Consider the following 19,781-nt stretch of genomic DNA (forward strand, 5'->3'; position numbering starts at 1 on the left):
ATCATATATCTTCATCATATCTTTCATAATGACACTGGTGAGGAGGGGTTAAACTTTGACACAAAGTAGTCTGTGATAAATAGCACAATATGTTTCATCTGAGTATTTGGTATAGTCAAAATAATCAACACATTATGCTTTTTTTTACTCATAAACAAGTTGTATGAGCTCAGGTCAATGAGGCCTACAGGCCATAAATAGCAAATTAAAGTTCAAAACTTGTAATGTTCACACGAACTTAAAGTTGATAAAAATATCTAACACAACATTAGGTGATAATATATGTATTATTATGGATTTATAATCAGATATAATGGGGCGGTCATTTTTGAATTTAATTCATCCAGTTAATTAACATGAAACGAACACAACAGGAGGGTAAATTATAATTCCTGAGATTGACTGACTGAATTAGAACCACGTCGTCCATTCGTTGGTTTCTCCGTTCTCCAAACACCACCTCTCAAACAACAACCCAATCCGTTCTCCAAACACCATCTCTCTGTCACGCCCTGACCTGAGAATTATTTGTTTTGTTTATTGTTTTGGTTAGATCAGGGTGTGACATGGGTGATGTATGTGTTTTTGTACTGTCTAGGTTTTTTTTTAGGTTTACGGGGTTGTTTATCATCTAGGTGTTTATATATGTCTTTGGTTGCCTAGATTGGTTCTCAATTAGAGGCATGTGTTTATCGTTGTCTCTGATTGGGAACCATATTTAGGCAGCCATCTTCTTTGGGTATTTTGTGGGTTATTGTCTATGTCTAGTTGCCTGTGTATGCACATTTATAGTATAGCTTCACGTAGTTTGTTTAGTGTCCGACTTTATTAAAATATATAACATGTATTCTAATCACGCTGCGCTTTGGTCTCCTCCGTACAACGAACGTGACACTCTCAAACAACCCAATCTGATCTCCAAACACCATCTCTCAAACAACCCAATCCGATCTTCAAACACCACCTCTCCAAACACCATCTCTCAAACAACCCAATCCGTTCTCCGAAAACCATCTCTCAAACAACCCAATCCGATCTCCGAACACCATCTCTCAAACACCATCTCTCAAACAACCCAATCCGATCTCCAAAACCATCTCTCAAACAATCCAATCCGATCTCCAAACACCATCTCTCAAACAACCCAATCCGATCTCCAAACACCATTGCCAAACACCATCTCTCAAACAACACCCCAATCCACTCTCCAAACACCATCTCTCAAACACCATCTCCAAACACCATCTCCAAACACCATCTTTCAAACAACCCAATCCGATCTCCAAACACCATCTCCCAAACACCATCTCTCAAACACCATCTCTCAAACACCATCTCTCCAAACACCATCTCTCCAAACACCATCTCTCCAAACACCATCTCTCCAAACACCATCTCTCCAAACACCATCTGTCAAACAACCCAATCCGTTCTCCAAACACCATCTCCAAACACCATCTCCAAACACCATCTCTCAAGCACCATCTCTCAAGCACCATCTCCAAACACCATCTCTGAAACAACACCCCAAGTCGGTGACATACTATTCACCGTTTTCATTCAGAACAAGCTCCTTCTCTTCAGGTAACATCGTGGCCCAACGGCAAGAAAGTCACCCAAGGAGAAATTCAGTACTGTACAGTACATCCACAGAGACAGTGAAGAAGGTGAAGAGAGAGTAGATTTATTTATTTGGTTTGTGCCAGACTTTCACTCAAGACCGATAGTGAGGAAAGTAAGGGAAGGAATATCAACAAGCTCTCATAGTCTCACGTCAGAATTAGACGTCTGTCCATGTTTGTCAAACTTCACATTTTGAAGTTGTTCCAAACGTCAAATTTCGAAGTGTTTAGGTTAAGGTCAGACATTAACTTCGAATGGTTAAGGTCAAGGTTAAGGTTAGGGATAGGCTTAAAACAATATAGTTCTTATCGCTGGATTTCCTTTTGGAACCAGATGCTTACACTCATCCACCATCCCCTTCCACAACACCCTAGCTAAACCGAAACCTACTTGAAGGTAACACCGCTCACTGTTGCCCCTGCTGGCCGGTTTCCACGTCATCTCCCGACGTCCTCAGAAATGGAAGGACGTCGAATACTGACTTGTAACACGGGTGACCTGGCTGTGACTATACAGTAATGACAGATATTGAGAAAGTCAAGAAAGGATAGATGAAACCAGAAAAAAAGAGAGAAAGTTTCACCTGCTATCTAACCAATGCAACATTGACATTATCCCACCCCTGGTTAGCCGACTATTTGCTTAAAAAGCCAAACATGACACAGTATCTGCCAATTAATTTCCAGCAATATTGCGTGTGAAGTCATTTGATGTTATAACCGTCTGCGAGTTGACAGAAATACTTTTCCCCCAACCTTCTCAATTAAATGTTAACTGCAAAGTAGGCTTAGCTGGAAGAATTGTGTGTGTGTGTGTGTGTGTGAAATCAATTTGTAGACATGGTAAAAAACAGACCATTTGAAGATCAATGGTTTTATTGGACTCCATAAAATAACATGTTTTCTAGAGACAGGTTATCTTGTGGCTAAATCTAAATCAACTGGATGAATATCACATGTAATCACTGTTACAGACAGAGGTGGTATCAGATCTACCTGTTCCCCTGTTACAGACAGAGGTGGTATCAGATCTATATGTTCCCCTGTTACAGACAGAGGTGGTATCAGATCTAACTGTGCTGTTCCACTCTTACAGAGGCCCTAAGAGGTAAAATAGTTAGCTTGCCGAAAGATGTACAAAATATTGGAAAGACTGTCTCTGTGAAATGATGTGCAATTAGTGTGTATATGTGTGTTAAAATAAAGTTAGAGAATGACAGCTCTCCTCAGTCCCAGTCCAGCTGCACTCTGATCCTACAGAGTCGCCCTCTCAACATGAGACCAATTGGTTCACTGTTTGGGCACAGTACTTCATATTCATCTAAATTTAAAACATAATCATTGTGTTGAAAAGCCCAGACTTCATCCCGAGGATTAGACCTATAGACAGACTCAGTGGCCACACCAACAAAGTAGGACAATTTGTCTTTAAACTCGACATCCCAGCTGTGTTTCCCTGAGTTAAAGCCCTCAGAGCCTAGGACCCATTCATGCATAAACCTGCTTTCAAAGCCCTCTGGGATGACAATTAACTGTTTTGGTGAGCAGCTGATCATCCCACCGTTCAGGTTCTCAGACAGGATGAGGACCAGGCTGTCAGTGTTGGGGTCCAGAATCACAGGATCTGAACAGAGAAAAAGAAGAGACACACAATAAAGAAGTTGTGATAAATCAAAGCAAATCAAATTTTATTGGTCACATATACATGGTTAGCAGATTCCCTATTCCCTATGTAGTGCACTACTATAGACCAGAGCCCTATTCCCTATGTAGTGCACTACTTTAGACCAGATTTTATTGGTCACATATACATGGTTAGCAGATGTTAAGGAATGGTGGGGCGCTAACATCCGGTGAAATTGCAGATAGCGAGATTCAAAATTCAAAAATCGTAAAAAATATCCTTTTTGGGATAGGGGGCAGCATTTTCACTTTTGGATGAATAGCGTGCCCAGAGTGAACTGCCTCCAACTCTGTCCCAGATGCTAATATATGCATATTACTATTAGTATTGGATAGAAAACCATCTGACATTTCTAAAACTGTTTGAATGATATGTGTGTGAGTATAACAGAACTCATATGACAGGCGAACACCTGAGAAAAATCCAACCAGGAAGTGGGACATCTGAGGTTTCCTGGGAGTGCCTTCTGATGAAGATCAAAGGTAAGTGAATATTTATGGTGTTGTTTCTAACTTTGTTGATTCCAAAATGGCGGATATTCCTCTGGCTGTTTTGGGTTCTGAGCTCCGTTCTCAGATTATGCTTTTTCCGTAGAGTTTTTTTAAAATCTGTGCATAATGTGCATAACACTTGTATCTTTTATCAATGTTTATTATGAGTATTTCTGCAAATTCACCGGATGTTTAGGAATCAAAACATTACTGCACGTAAGGCGCCAATGTAAACTGAGATTTTTGGATATAAATATGCACATTATCGAACAAAACATACATGTATTGTGTAATATGATTTCCTATGAGTGTCATCTGATGAAGATCATCGAAGGTTAGTGATTCATTTGTATCTATATTTCTGCTTTTTGTGACTCCTATCTTTGGCTGGAAAAATGGCTGTGTGTTTTTGTGACTAGGCGCTGACCTAACATAATCATATGTTGTGCTTTTGCTGTAAATCATTTTTTTTTTATCGGACACGATGGGTAGATTAACAAGATGTTTATCTTTCATTTGCTGTATTGGACTTGTTAATGTGTGAAAGTTCCATATTTCAAAAAAATATTTTTACATTTCGCCTTTTCAGCGGAATGTTGTCGAGGGGTTCCCCTAGCGGAACCCCTGCGCTAGAAAGGTTAAACATTCAAGAAAATACAAGTGTCATACATCATTTAAAAGCGTAACTTAATTAATTAGTTAATCCAGCCGCTTTGTCAGATTTCAAAAAGGCTTTACGGCGAACGCATACCATGCGATTATCTGAGGACAGTGCCCAGCATTCAAAAGCATTAAAAACATTTTCCAAACCAGCAGGCGTCACAAAAGAGGTGTCACAAATCAAGGTGAAGAGGCACTATTGCGCCTTCTTCACCACACTGTCTGTGTAGGTGGACCATTTCAGTTCCCTGTAGGCTGTCTCGTCATTGTTGGTAATCAAGCTCACTACTCTTGTATCGTCTGCAAACTTGATATTCGAGTTGGAGGCGTGCATGGCCACGCAGTCATGGGTGAACAGGGGGTATAGGAGGGGGCTGAGCACACAACCTTGTGAGGCCCCAGTGTTGAGGGTCAGCGAAGTGGAGATGTTCATGTTTCATACCTTCACCACCTGGGGGTGGCCCGTCAGAAACTCCAGGACTCAATTGCACAGGGTGGGGTAGAGACCCTGGACCTCCATTTTAAAGATTACTTTGGAGGGTACTATGGTGTTGAAGGCTGAGCTGTAGTCAATGAACAGCATTCTTACATAGATATTCCTCTTGTCCAGATGGGATAGGGCAGTGTGCAGTGTGATGGCGGTTGCATCGTCTGTGGACTTGTTATGGCGGTACGCAAACTGAAGTGGGTCTAGGGTGTCAGTTAAGGTGGAGGTGATATGATCATTGACTTGTCTCTCAAAACACTTCATGATGATAGAAGTGAGTGCTATGGGGCAGAAGTCATTTAGTTCAGTTATCTTTGCCTTCTTGGGTACAGGAACAATGGTAGCCATGTTGAAGCATGTGGGGACAACATACTGGGATAGGGAGCGATTGAATATGTACTGGACTGGCTGGTGTGAGGAAGTGGCTAGGGATGCCGTCTGGGCCAGTAGCCTTGCAAGGGTTAACACGTTTAAAAGTTTTACTCACGTCAGCCACGGAGAAGAAGGAGGGGGGGGGGGGGGGGGGGCGCAGTTCTTGTTAGCGGCCGCATCGGTGGCACTTTATTATCCTCAAAGCGGGCAAAGAAGGTGTTTAGTCTGTCTGGAATCGTAACGTCGGTGGCCGTGATTTGGCAGTTTTCTTTTTCTAGTCCGTGATTTCCTGTAGACCCTGCAACATATGTCTTGTGTCTGAGCCGTTGAATTGCGACTCCACTTTGTCTCTATACTGACATTTTGCCTGTTTGATTTCCTTGCGGAGTGAATAACTACAGTGTTTATATTCAGTCATATTCCCAGACCTCTTTCCATGGTTAATTGCGGTGGTTCGTGTTTTCAGTTTGGCGCGAATGCCACCATCCATCCACGGTTTCTGGATTGGGTAGGTTTTAATAGTCACAGTGGGTACAGCATCTCCAATGCACTTCCTTATAAATTCACTCACCGAATCAGGGTATAGGTCAATGTTATTCTGAGGCTGACCGGAACACGTCCCAGTCCGCGTGATCAAAGCAATCTTGAAGTGTGGATTCCGATTGGTCAGAACAGCATTGAATGGTTCCAGTCACTGGTACATCCTGTTTGGGTTTCTGTCTTTAAGAAGGTAGGAGAAAGACGGCGTCGTGGTCGGATTTGCCGAGGCTGAAATAATTTAGGTATCCTTGTTCTCAAATTTGTTTTGTTAAAATCCCCAGCTACGATAAATGCAGCTTCAGGATATGTGGTTTCCAGTTTACATAGAGTCCAGTGAAGTTCCTTGAGGGCCGTCTTGGTGTCTGCTTGAGGGGGAATATACATGGCTGTGACGATAACTTACGAGAATTCTCTTGGAAGGTAATATGGCTGGCATTTGATTGTGAGGAATTCTAGTTCGGGTGAGCAGAATGACTTGAGTTCCTGTATGTTGTTATGATTACACCATGAGTCGTTATTCATGAAGCATACATGCTGGCAGTGTTGGGGTCCAGTAAGTGTTTCAGTTATTACACTGTGTGAATGTATCTAAATCATGTAACTTCATGAAGATGTTCCTTTTTTTTTTATGACGATGATAAGTGTATACATCTCACTGTATTGAACGATGTCCTGCATCTTCTCCCAGATTCGGAACTTCAGGTTGCCTAGGTGTTTGGTCAGGTGTATGTCTACCAGTGCTCCTGAGACCAGCTGTGGATCCGGCAGTGTGTACTGGACTCTGGAAGATGATTCAGGAGTCAATGCTGCTGTGAGCTTTTGGGTTGAGAACCGCAGAGTCAAGTCAGTGCTGCTGTGGGCTTTTGGGTTGAGAACCGCAGTGAAGGGAGAGACAGGACGTAGATCACTTACCTTTTCACCGTGGTCTTCAGAGGAATGAAACAAGTATATATTTTTAAACTAAATTAATATAAAGATGACGTAATTTAATTTAGCAATTCACCTGTAACGTTATGTTTTATGTGTATTCTATAAAAATAAATATTTACCTGTAAGAAAGAGATGTCTTCAGCTCTCTGCTCTTCCTCTATGGCTCTGATTGTGTCTGAAAGAGATGACGTCACTCTGCTCATCTCCTAAATCTTCTTCTTCATCGTTATCATTTACTCTTCTGTTCTTCTTCCTCCTTCAGTGCAGCTCGCCTGGCCCTTTCTTCATCACTTAGGAACAGGTGAAGCTTTTCAAACTCCACCTTAATTTGCTTCTATGTGTGCTGGGCTTCCCTCTGGAGAAACAAAATAAACATATCTCTGGAAATGTAAATGGAGCTACAAATAATAAAATCAGACGTATACAATCTGTACAGTTCTGTTACGCCTCTCAACATCTGTACAGTTCTGTTACGTCTCTCAGCATCCGTACAGTTCTGTTACGTCTCTCAGCATCTGTACAGTTCTGTTACGCCTCTCAACATCTGTACAGTTCTGTTACGTCTCTTAGCATCTGTACAGTTCTGTTACGTCTCTCAGCATCTGTACAGTTCTGTTACGTCTCTCAGCATCTGTACAGTTCTGTTACGTCTCTTAGCATCTGTACAGTTCCGTTACGTCTCTCAGCATCTGTACAGTTCCGTTACGTCTCTCAGCATCTGTACAGTTCTGTTACGTCTCTCAGCATCCGTACAGTTCTGTTACGTCTCTCAGCATCCGTACAGTTCTGTTACGTCTCTCAGCATCCGTACAGTTCTGTTTCGTCTCTCAGCATCCGTACAGTTCTGTTTCGTCTCTCAGCATCCGTACAGTTCTGTTTCGTCTCTCAGAATCTGTACAGTTCTGTTACGTCTCTCAGCATCCGTACAGTTCTGTTACGTCTCTCAGCATCCGTACAGTTCTGTTTCGTCTCTCAGAATCTGTACAGTTCTGTTACGTCTCTCAGCATCTGTACAGTTCCGTTACGTCTCTCAGCATCTGTACAGTTCCGTTACGTCTCTCAGCATCTGTACAGTTCTGTTACGTCTCTCAGCATCTGTACAGTTCTGTTACGTCTCTCAGCATCTGTACAGTTCAGTTACGTCTCTCAGCATCTGTACAGTTCTGTTACGTCTCTCAGCATCTGTACAGTTCTGTTACGTCTCTCAGCATCTGTACAGTTCTGTTACGTCTCTCAGCATCTGTACAGTTCTGTTACGTCTCTCAGCATCTGTACAGTTCTGTTACGTCTCTCAGCATCTGTACAGTTCTGTTACGTCTCTCAGCATCTGTACAGTTCTGTTACGTCTCTCAGCATCTGTACAGTTCTGTTACGTCTCTCAGCATCTGTACAGTTCTGTTACGTCTCTCAGCATCTGTACAGTTCTGTTACGTCTCTCAGCATCTGTACAGTTCTGTTACGTCTCTCAGCATCTGTACAGTTCTGTTACGTCTCTCAGCATCTGTACAGTTCTGTTACGTCTCTCAGCATCTGTACAGTTCTGTTACGTCTCTCAGCATCCGTACAGTTCTGTTACGCCTCTCAACATCTGTACAGTTCTGTTACGTCTCTCAGCATCTGTACAGTTCTGTTACGTCTCTCAGCATCTGTACAGTTCTGTTACGTCTCTCAGCATCTGTACAGTTCTGTTACGTCTCTCAGCATCTGTACAGTTCTGTTACGTCTCTCAGCATCTGTACAGTTCTGTTACGTCTCTCAGCATCTGTACAGTTCTGTTACGTCTCTCAGCATCTGTACAGTTCTGTTACGTCTCTCAGCATCTGTACAGTTCTGTTACGTCTCTCAGCATCTGTACAGTTCTGTTACGTCTCTCAGCATCTGTACAGTTCTGTTACGTCTCTCAGCATCTGTACAGTTCTGTTACGTCTCTTAGCATCTGTACAGTTCTGTTACGTCTCTCAGCATCTGTACAGTTCTGTTACGCCTCTCAGCATCTGTACAGTTCTGTTACGTCTCTCAGCATCCGTACAGTTCTGTTACGTCTCTCAGCATCCGTACAGTTCTGTTACGCCTCTCAGCATCTGTACAGTTCTGTTACGTCTCTCAGCATCTGTACAGTTCTGTTACGTCTCTTAGCATCTGTACAGTTCTGTTACGTCTCTCAGCATCTGTACAGTTCTGTTACGTCTCTCAGCATCTGTACAGTTCTGTTACGTCTCTCAGCATCTGTACAGTTCTGTTACGTCTCTCAGCATCTGTACAGTTCTGTTACGTCTCTCAGAATCTGTACAGTTCCGTTACGTCTCTCAGCATCTGTACAGTTCCGTTACGTCTCTCAGCATCTGTACAGTTCCGTTACGTCTCTCAGCATCTGTACAGTTCCGTTACGTCTCTCAGCATCTGTACAGTTCCGTTACGTCTCTCAGCATCTGTACAGTTCCGTTACGTCTCTCAGCATCTGTACAGTTCCGTTACGTCTCTCAGCATCTGTACAGTTCCGTTACGTCTCTCAGCATCTGTACAGTTCCGTTACGTCTCTCAGCATCTGTACAGTTCCGTTATGTCTCTCAGCATCTGTACAGTTCCGTTACGTCGCTCAGCATCTGTACAGTTCCGTTACGTCTCTCAGCATCTGTACAGTTCCGTTACGTCTCTCAGCATCTGTACAGTTCCGTTACGTCTCTCAGCATCTGTATAGTTCTGTTACGTCTCTCAGCATCTGTACAGTTCTGTTACGCCTCTCAGCATCTGTACAGTTCTGTTACGTCTCTCAGCATCTGTACAGTTCTGTTACGTCTCTCAGCATCTGTACAGTTCTGTTACGTCTCTCAGCATCTGTACAGTTCTGTTACGTCTCTCAGCATCTGTACAGTTCTGTTACGCCTCTCAGCATCTGTACAGTTCTGTTACGTCTCTCAGCATCTGTACAGCTCTGTTACGTCTCTCAGCATCTGTACAGTTCTGTTACGTCTCTCAGCATCTGTACAGTTCTGTTACGTCTCTCAGCATCTGTACAGTTCTGTTACGTCTCTCAGCATCTGTACAGTTCTGTTACGTCTCTCAGCATCCGTACAGTTCTGTTTCGTCTCTCAGAATCTGTACAGTTCTGTTACGTCTCTCAGCATCTGTACAGTTCCGTTACGTCTCTCAGCATCTGTACAGTTCTGTTACGTCTCTCAGCATCTGTACAGTTCTGTTACGTCTCTCAGCATCTGTACAGTTCTGTTACGTCTCTCAGCATCTGTACAGTTCTGTTACGTCTCTCAGCATCTGTACAGTTCTGTTACGTCTCTCAGCATCTGTACAGTTCTGTTACGTCTCTCAGCATCTGTACAGTTCTGTTACGTCTCTCAGCATCTGTACAGTTCTGTTACGTCTCTCAGCATCTGTACAGTTCTGTTACGTCTCTCAGCATCTGTACAGTTCTGTTACGTCTCTCAGCATCTGTACAGTTCTGTTACGTCTCTCAGCATCTGTACAGTTCTGTTACGTCTCTCAGCATCTGTACAGTTCTGTTACGTCTCTCAGCATCTGTACAGTTCTGTTACGTCTCTCAGCATCTGTACAGTTCCGTTACGTCTCTCAGCATCTGTACAGTTCCGTTACGTCTCTCAGCATCTGTACAGTTCCGTTACGTCTCTCAGCATCTGTACAGTTCCGTTACGTCTCTCAGCATCTGTACAGTTCCGTTACGTCTCTCAGCATCTGTACAGTTCCGTTACGTCGCTCAGCATCTGTACAGTTCCGTTACGTCTCTCAGCATCTGTACAGTTCCGTTACGTCTCTCAGCATCTGTACAGTTCTGTTACGTCTCTCAGCATCTGTACAGTTCTGTTACGTCTCTCAGCATCTGTACAGTTCTGTTACGTCTCTCAGCATCTGTACAGTTCTGTTACGTCTCTCAGCATCTGTACAGTTCTGTTACGTCTCTCAGCATCTGTACAGTTCTGTTACGTCTCTCAGCATCTGTACAGTTCTGTTACGTCTCTCAGCATCTGTACAGTTCTGTTACGTCTCTCAGCATCTGTACAGTTCTGTTACGTCTCTCAGCATCTGTACAGTTCCGTTACGTCTCTCAGCATCTGTACAGTTCCGTTACGTCTCTCAGCATCTGTACAGTTCCGTTACGTCTCTCAGCATCTGTACAGTTCCGTTACGTCTCTCAGCATCTGTACAGTTCCGTTACGTCTCTCAGCATCTGTACAGTTCCGTTACGTCGCTCAGCATCTGTACAGTTCCGTTACGTCTCTCAGCATCTGTACAGTTCCGTTACGTCTCTCAGCATCTGTATAGTTCCGTTACGTCTCTCAGCATCTGTACAGTTCTGTTACGCCTCTCAGCATCTGTACAGTTCTGTTACGTCTCTCAGCATCTGTACAGTTCTGTTACGTCTCTCAGCATCTGTACAGTTCTGTTACGTCTCTCAGCATCTGTACAGTTCTGTTACGTCTCTCAGCATCTGTACAGTTCTGTTACGCCTCTCAGCATCTGTACAGTTCTGTTACGTCTCTCAGCATCTGTACAGCTCTGTTACGTCTCTCAGCATCTGTACAGTTCTGTTACGTCTCTCAGCATCTGTACAGTTCTGTTACGTCTCTCAGCATCTGTACAGTTCTGTTACGTCTCTCAGCATCTGTACAGTTCTGTTACGTCTCTCAGCATCTGTACAGTTCTGTTACGTCTCTCAGCATCTGTACAGTTCTGTTACGTCTCTCAGCATCTGTACAGTTCTGTTACGTCTCTCCGCATCTGTACAGTTCCGTTACGTCTCTCAGCATCTGTACAGTTCCGTTACGTCTCTCAGCATCTGTACAGTTCCGTTACGTCGCTCAGCATCTGTACAGTTCCGTTACGTCTCTCAGCATCTGTACAGTTCCGTTACGTCTCTCAGCATCTGTATAGTTCCGTTACGCCTCTCAGCATCTGTACAGTTCTGTTACGTCTCTCAGCATCCGTACAGTTCTGTTACGTCTCTCAGCATCCGTACAGTTCTGTTACGCCTCTCAGCATCTGTACAGTTCTGTTACGTCTCTCAGCATCTGTACAGTTCTGTTACGTCTCTTAGCATCTGTACAGTTCTGTTACGTCTCTCAGCATCTGTACAGTTCTGTTACGTCTCTCAGCATCTGTACAGTTCTGTTACGTCTCTCAGCATCTGTACAGTTCTGTTACGTCTCTCAGCATCTGTACAGTTCTGTTACGTCTCTCAGAATCTGTACAGTTCCGTTACGTCTCTCAGCATCTGTACAGTTCCGTTACGTCTCTCAGCATCTGTACAGTTCCGTTACGTCTCTCAGCATCTGTACAGTTCCGTTACGTCTCTCAGCATCTGTACAGTTCCGTTACGTCTCTCAGCATCTGTACAGTTCCGTTACGTCTCTCAGCATCTGTACAGTTCCGTTACGTCTCTCAGCATCTGTACAGTTCCGTTACGTCTCTCAGCATCTGTACAGTTCCGTTACGTCTCTCAGCATCTGTACAGTTCCGTTATGTCTCTCAGCATCTGTACAGTTCCGTTACGTCGCTCAGCATCTGTACAGTTCCGTTACGTCTCTCAGCATCTGTACAGTTCCGTTACGTCTCTCAGCATCTGTACAGTTCCGTTACGTCTCTCAGCATCTGTATAGTTCTGTTACGTCTCTCAGCATCTGTACAGTTCTGTTACGCCTCTCAGCATCTGTACAGTTCTGTTACGTCTCTCAGCATCTGTACAGTTCTGTTACGTCTCTCAGCATCTGTACAGTTCTGTTACGTCTCTCAGCATCTGTACAGTTCTGTTACGTCTCTCAGCATCTGTACAGTTCTGTTACGCCTCTCAGCATCTGTACAGTTCTGTTACGTCTCTCAGCATCTGTACAGTTCTGTTACGTCTCTCAGCATCTGTACAGTTCTGTTACGTCTCTCAGCATCTGTACAGTTCTGTTACGTCTCTCAGCATCTGTACAGTTCTGTTACGCCTCTCAGCATCTGTACAGTTCTGTTACGTCTCTCAGCATCTGTACAGCTCTGTTACGTCTCTCAGCATCTGTACAGTTCTGTTACGTCTCTCAGCATCTGTACAGTTCTGTTACGTCTCTCAGCATCTGTACAGTTCTGTTACGTCTCTCAGCATCTGTACAGTTCTGTTACGTCTCTCAGCATCCGTACAGTTCTGTTTCGTCTCTCAGAATCTGTACAGTTCTGTTACGTCTCTCAGCATCTGTACAGTTCCGTTACGTCTCTCAGCATCTGTACAGTTCTGTTACGTCTCTCAGCATCTGTACAGTTCTGTTACGTCTCTCAGCATCTGTACAGTTCTGTTACGTCTCTCAGCATCTGTACAGTTCTGTTACGTCTCTCAGCATCTGTACAGTTCTGTTACGTCTCTCAGCATCTGTACAGTTCTGTTACGTCTCTCAGCATCTGTACAGTTCTGTTACGTCTCTCAGCATCTGTACAGTTCTGTTACGTCTCTCAGCATCTGTACAGTTCTGTTACGTCTCTCAGCATCTGTACAGTTCTGTTACGTCTCTCAGCATCTGTACAGTTCTGTTACGTCTCTCAGCATCTGTACAGTTCTGTTACGTCTCTCAGCATCTGTACAGTTCTGTTACGTCTCTCAGCATCTGTACAGTTCTGTTACGTCTCTCAGCATCTGTACAGTTCCGTTACGTCTCTCAGCATCTGTACAGTTCCGTTACGTCTCTCAGCATCTGTACAGTTCCGTTACGTCTCTCAGCATCTGTACAGTTCCGTTACGTCTCTCAGCATCTGTACAGTTCCGTTACGTCTCTCAGCATCTGTACAGTTCCGTTACGTCGCTCAGCATCTGTACAGTTCCGTTACGTCTCTCAGCATCTGTACAGTTCCGTTACGTCTCTCAGCATCTGTACAGTTCTGTTACGTCTCTCAGCATCTGTACAGTTCTGTTACGTCTCTCAGCATCTGTACAGTTCTGTTACGTCTCTCAGCATCTGTACAGTTCTGTTACGTCTCTCAGCATCTGTACAGTTCTGTTACGTCTCTCAGCATCTGTACAGTTCTGTTACGTCTCTCAGCATCTGTACAGTTCTGTTACGTCTCTCAGCATCTGTACAGTTCTGTTACGTCTCTCAGCATCTGTACAGTTCTGTTACGTCTCTCAGCATCTGTACAGTTCCGTTACGTCTCTCAGCATCTGTACAGTTCCGTTACGTCTCTCAGCATCTGTACAGTTCCGTTACGTCTCTCAGCATCTGTACAGTTCCGTTACGTCTCTCAGCATCTGTACAGTTCCGTTACGTCTCTCAGCATCTGTACAGTTCCGTTACGTCGCTCAGCATCTGTACAGTTCCGTTACGTCTCTCAGCATCTTTACAGTTCCGTTACGTCTCTCAGCATCTGTATAGTTCCGTTACGTCTCTCAGCATCTGTACAGTTCTGTTACGCCTCTCAGCATCTGTACAGTTCTGTTACGTCTCTCAGCATCTGTACAGTTCTGTTACGTCTCTCAGCATCTGTACAGTTCTGTTACGTCTCTCAGCATCTGTACAGTTCTGTTACGTCTCTCAGCATCTGTACAGTTCTGTTACGCCTCTCAGCATCTGTACAGTTCTGTTACGTCTCTCAGCATCTGTACAGCTCTGTTACGTCTCTCAGCATCTGTACAGTTCTGTTACGTCTCTCAGCATCTGTACAGTTCTGTTACGTCTCTCAGCATCTGTACAGTTCTGTTACGTCTCTCAGCATCTGTACAGTTCTGTTACGTCTCTCAGCATCTGTACAGTTCTGTTACGTCTCTCAGCATCTGTACAGTTCTGTTACGTCTCTCAGCATCTGTACAGTTCTGTTACGTCTCTCCGCATCTGTACAGTTCCGTTACGTCTCTCAGCATCTGTACAGTTCCGTTACGTCTCTCAGCATCTGTACAGTTCCGTTACGTCGCTCAGCATCTGTACAGTTCCGTTACGTCTCTCAGCATCTGTACAGTTCCGTTACGTCTCTCAGCATCTGTATAGTTCCGTTACGTCTCTCAGCATCTGTACAGTTCTGTTACGCCTCTCAGCATCTGTACAGTTCTGTTACGTCTCTCAGCATCTGTACAGTTCTGTTACGTCTCTCAGCATCTGTACAGTTCTGTTACGTCTCTCAGCATCTGTACAGTTCTGTTACGTCTCTCAGCATCTGTACAGTTCTGTTACGCCTCTCAGCATCTGTACAGTTCTGTTACGTCTCTCAGCATCTGTACAGCTCTGTTACGTCTCTCAGCATCTGTACAGTTCTGTTACGTCTCTCAGCATCTGTACAGTTCTGTTACGTCTCTCAGCATCTGTACAGTTCTGTTACGTCTCTCAGCATCTGTACAGTTCTGTTACGTCTCTCAGCATCTGTACAGTTCTGTTACGTCTCTCAGCATCTGTACAGTTCTGTTACGTCTCTCAGCATCTGTACAGTTCTGTTACGTCTCTCCGCATCTGTACAGTTCTGTTACGTCTCTCAGCATCGTACTTTGATATGCTGTGCTGTTTCATCACAGGTGATTCTGACTGTTTTAAAGACTTCCGGTTTCGTCCGTAAGGACTTCAACGTAGGCTTGAGTCTCTCCTGGAATTAAACATGCTGTACAGTAAGTACCACATTGATGCCAGTTGTAATATCCAGCATATACTTACATTAGTGTCTTGCCACCATCGATTATCATTCTCAAGGTGAAAAACAAATGGTAATTTGAAAAGAATTCTGCATTCTGCACTGACTATTAACAATACAATTGTTTACTGTACCTTATGTTCCTGTTCAGCATAATCTATAGGGATCCACTCATGTTTCCTTGAATCTTGACACACAACACAGATAGGCTGTTTTTCCTCCACACAGAAGAGCTTGAGTTTCTGTTCATGCTGACTGCAGAGCACCTCAGACCCTGATAAAGCTCTCTGACTCCTCTCCTGTAAGAAGGCCTCACAAGGTTGAGAACCAGGTTATTAGGTTGGCTCAGACCTTGAGGATCTTCTCCTTCAGGGTAGCCTAGTGGTTAGAGCGTTGGACTAGTAACCGAAAGGTTGCAAGTTCAAACCCCCGAGCTGACAAGGTACAAATCTGTCGTTCTGCCCCTGAACAGGCAGTTAAGGCTCTCATTGAAAATAAGAATTTGTTCTTAACTGACATGCCTTGTTAAATAAAGGTAAATAAATATTTAAAAAACTGGATGGCTTCTCTTTCCAGAATTCCTGCAGACAAGCTTTACCCCCCTCTCTCTACAGAGGTTTACCTCCCTCTCTCTTCAGAGATTTACCCCCCTCTCTCTACAAAGGTTTACCTCCCTCTCTCTTCAGAGATTTACCTCCCTCTCTCTACAGAGCTTTACCCCCCTCTCTCTACAGAGCTTTACCTCCCTCTCTCTACAGAGCTTTACCTCCCTCTCTCTACAGAGCTTTACCTCCCTCTCTCTACAGAGACTTACCCCCCTCTCTCTACAGAGATTTACCCCCCTCTCTCTTCAGAGATTTACCCCCCTCTCTCTACAGAGATTTACCTCCCTCTCTCTACAGAGATTTACCTCCCTCTCTCTACAGAGATTTACCTCCCTCCCTTTACAGAGATTTACCTCCCTCTCTCTACAGATATTCACCTCCCTCTCTCTCAGAGATTTACCCCCCTCTCTCTACAGATATTCACCTCCCTCTCTCTACAGAGATTCACCTCCCTCTCTCTACAGAGATTCACCTCCCTCTCTCTACAGAGATTTACCTCCCTCTCTCTACAGAGATTTACCTCCCTCTCTCTACAGAGCTTTACCTCCCTCTCTCTTCAGAGCTTTACCCCCCTCTCTCTTCAGAGCTTTACCTCCCTCTCTCTACAGAGCTTTACCTCCCTCTCTCTACAGAGATTTACCCCCCTCTCTCTACAGAGATTTACCCCCCTCTCTCTTCAGAGATTTACCCCCCTCTCTCTACAGAGATTTACCTCCCTCTCTCTACAGAGATTTACCTCCCTCTCTCTACAGAGATTTACCTCCCTCTCTCTACAGATACCCCCCTCTCTCTACAGAGATTTACCTCCCTCTCTCTACAGAGATTTACCTCCCTCTCTCTACAGAGATTTACCTCCCTCTCTCTACAGAGATTTACCTCCGTCTCTCTACAGAGATTTACCTCCCTCTCTCTACAGAGATTTACCTCCCTCTCTCTACAGAGATTTACCTCCCTCTCTCTACAGATACCTCCCTCCCTTTACAGAGATTTACCTCCCTCTCTCTACAGATATTCACCTCCCTCTCTCTACAGAGATTCACCTCCCTCTCTCTACAGAGATTTACCTCCCTCTCTCTACAGAGATTTACCTCCCTCTCTCTACAGAGATTTACCTCCCTCTCTCTACAGAGATTTACCTCCCTCTCTCTACAGAGATTTACCCCCCTCTCTCTACAGATACCTCCCTCCCTTTACAGAGATTTACCCCCCTCTCTCTACAGAGATTCACCTCCCTCTCTCTACAGAGATATACCCCCCTCTCTCTACAGATACATCCCTCCCTTTACAGAGATTTACCCCCCTCTCTCTACAGAGATTCACCTCCCTCTCTCTACAGAGATTTACCCCCCTCTCTCTACAGATACCTCCCTCCCTTTACAGAGATTTACCCCCCTCTCTCTACAGATATTCACCTCCCTCTCTCTACAGAGATTTACCCCCCTCTCTCTACAGAGATTTACCTCCCTCTCTCTACAGAGATTTACCTCCCTCTCTCTACAGAGATTTACCCCCTTCTCTCTACAGAGATTTACCCCCCTCTCTCTATAGAGATTTACCCCCCTCTCTCTACAGATATTTACCCCCATCTCTCTACAGAGATTCACCTCCCTCTCTCTACAGAGATTTACCTCCCTCTCTCTACAGAGGTTTACCTCCCTCTCTCTTCAGAGATTTACCCCCCTCTCTCTTCAGAGCTTTACCTCCCTCTCTCTACAGAGCTTTACCCCCCTCGCTCTTCAGAGCTTTACCTCGCTCTCTCTACAGAGCTTTACCTCCCTCTCTCTACAGAGATTTACCCCCCTCTCTCTACAGAGATTTACCCCCCTCTCTCTGCAGGTACCTCCCTCCCTGTACAGAGATTTACCTCCCTCTCTCTACAGATATTCACCTCCCTCTCTCTACAGAGATTTACCCCCCTCTCTCTACAGAGATTCACCTCCCTCTCTCTACAGAGATTCACTTCCCTCTCTCTACAGAGATTTACCTCCCTCTCTCTACAGAGATTTACCTCCCTCTCTCTACAGAGGTTTACCTCCCTCTCTCTACAGAGGTTTACCTCCCTCTCTCTTCAGAGATTTACCCCCCTCTCTCTTCAGAGCTTTACCCCCCTCTCTCTTCAGAGATTTACCCCCCTCTCTCTTCAGAGCTTTACCTCCCTCTCTCTACAGAGATTTACCTCCCTCTCTCTACAGAGATTTACCTCCCTCTCTCTACAGAGATTTACCTCCCTCTCTCTACAGATACCCCCCTCTCTCTACAGAGATTTACCTCCCTCTCTCTACAGAGATTTACCTCCCTCTCTCTACAGAGATTTACCTCCCTCTCTCTACAGAGATTTACCTCCCTCTCTCTACAGAGATTTACCTCCAATTCTCTACAGATACCTCCCTCCCTTTACAGAGATTTACCTCCCTCTCTCTACAGATATTCACCTCCCTCTCTCTACAGAGATGTACCCCCCTCTCTCTACAGATATTCACCTCCCTCCCTCTACAGAGATTTACCTCCCTCTCTCTACAGAGATGTACCTCCCTCTCTCTACAGAGATTTACCTCCCTCTCTCTACAGAGATGTACCTCCCTCTCTCTACAGAGATTTACCCCCCTCTCTCTACAGATACCTCCCTCCCTTTACAGAGATTTACCCCCCTCTCTCTACAGAGATTCACCCCCCTCTCTCTAGAGATTTACCCCCCTCTCTCTACAGATACCTCCCTCCCTTTACAGAGATTTACCTCCCTCTCTCTACAGATACCCCCCTCTCTCTACAGAGATTTACCTCCCTCTCTCTACAGAGATTTAACTCCCTCTCTCTACAGAGATTTACCCCCCTCTCTCTACAGATACCTCCCTCCCTTTACAGAGATTTACCCCCCTCTCTCTACAGAGATTCACCTCCCTCTCTCTACAGAGATATACCCCCCTCTCTCTACAGATACATCCCTCCCTTTACAGAGATTTACCCCCCTCTCTCTACAGAGATTCACCTCCCTCTCTCTACAGAGATTTACCCCCCTCTCTCTACAGATACCTCCCTCCCTTTACAGAGATTTACCCCCCTCTCTCTACAGATATTCACCTCCCTCTCTCTACAGAGATTTACCCCCCTCTCTCTACAGAGATTTACCTCCCTCTCTCTACAGAGATTTACCCCCCTCTCTCTACAGATACCTCCCTCCCTTTACAGAGATTTACCCCCCTCTCTCTACAGAGATTCACCTCCCTCTCTCTACAGAGATATACCCCCCTCTCTCTACAGATACATCCCTCCCTTGACAGAGATTTACCCCCCTCTCTCTACAGAGATTCACCTCCCTCTCTCTACAGAGATTTACCCCCCTCTCTCTACAGATACCTCCCTCCCTTTACAGAGATTTACCCCCCTCTCTCTACAGATATTCACCTCCCTCTCTCTACAGAGATTTACCCCCCTCTCTCTACAGAGATTCACCTCCCTCTCTCTACAGAGATTTACCTCCCTCTCTCTACAGAGATTTACCCCCTTCTCTCTACAGAGATTTACCCCCCTCTCTCTATAGAGATTTACCCCCCTCTCTCTACAGATATTTACCCCCATCTCTCTACAGAGATTCACCTCCCTCTCTCTACAGAGATTTACCTCCCTCTCTCTACAGAGGTTTACCTCCCTCTCTCTACAGAGATTTACCCCCCTCTCTCTTCAGAGCTTTACCTCCCTCTCTCTACAGAGCTTTACCCCCCTCGCTCTTCAGAGCTTTACCTCCCTCTCTCTACAGAGCTTTACCTCCCTCTCTCTACAGAGATT

General features: G+C 44.8%; 1 pseudogene; it reads right to left on the minus strand.

Moving 5' to 3' along the window:
- Positions 1–2,692: 2,692 nt before the first annotated feature.
- Positions 2,693–19,781, minus strand: part of LOC139408073 (E3 ubiquitin-protein ligase TRIM39-like) — a 66,506-nt pseudogene continuing 49,417 nt past the window's right edge.

The sequence above is a fragment of the Oncorhynchus clarkii genome, chromosome 4 (assembly GCF_045791955.1).
Source record: "Oncorhynchus clarkii lewisi isolate Uvic-CL-2024 chromosome 4, UVic_Ocla_1.0, whole genome shotgun sequence".
In the NCBI taxonomy this organism is placed as follows: Eukaryota; Metazoa; Chordata; class Actinopteri; order Salmoniformes; family Salmonidae; genus Oncorhynchus; species Oncorhynchus clarkii.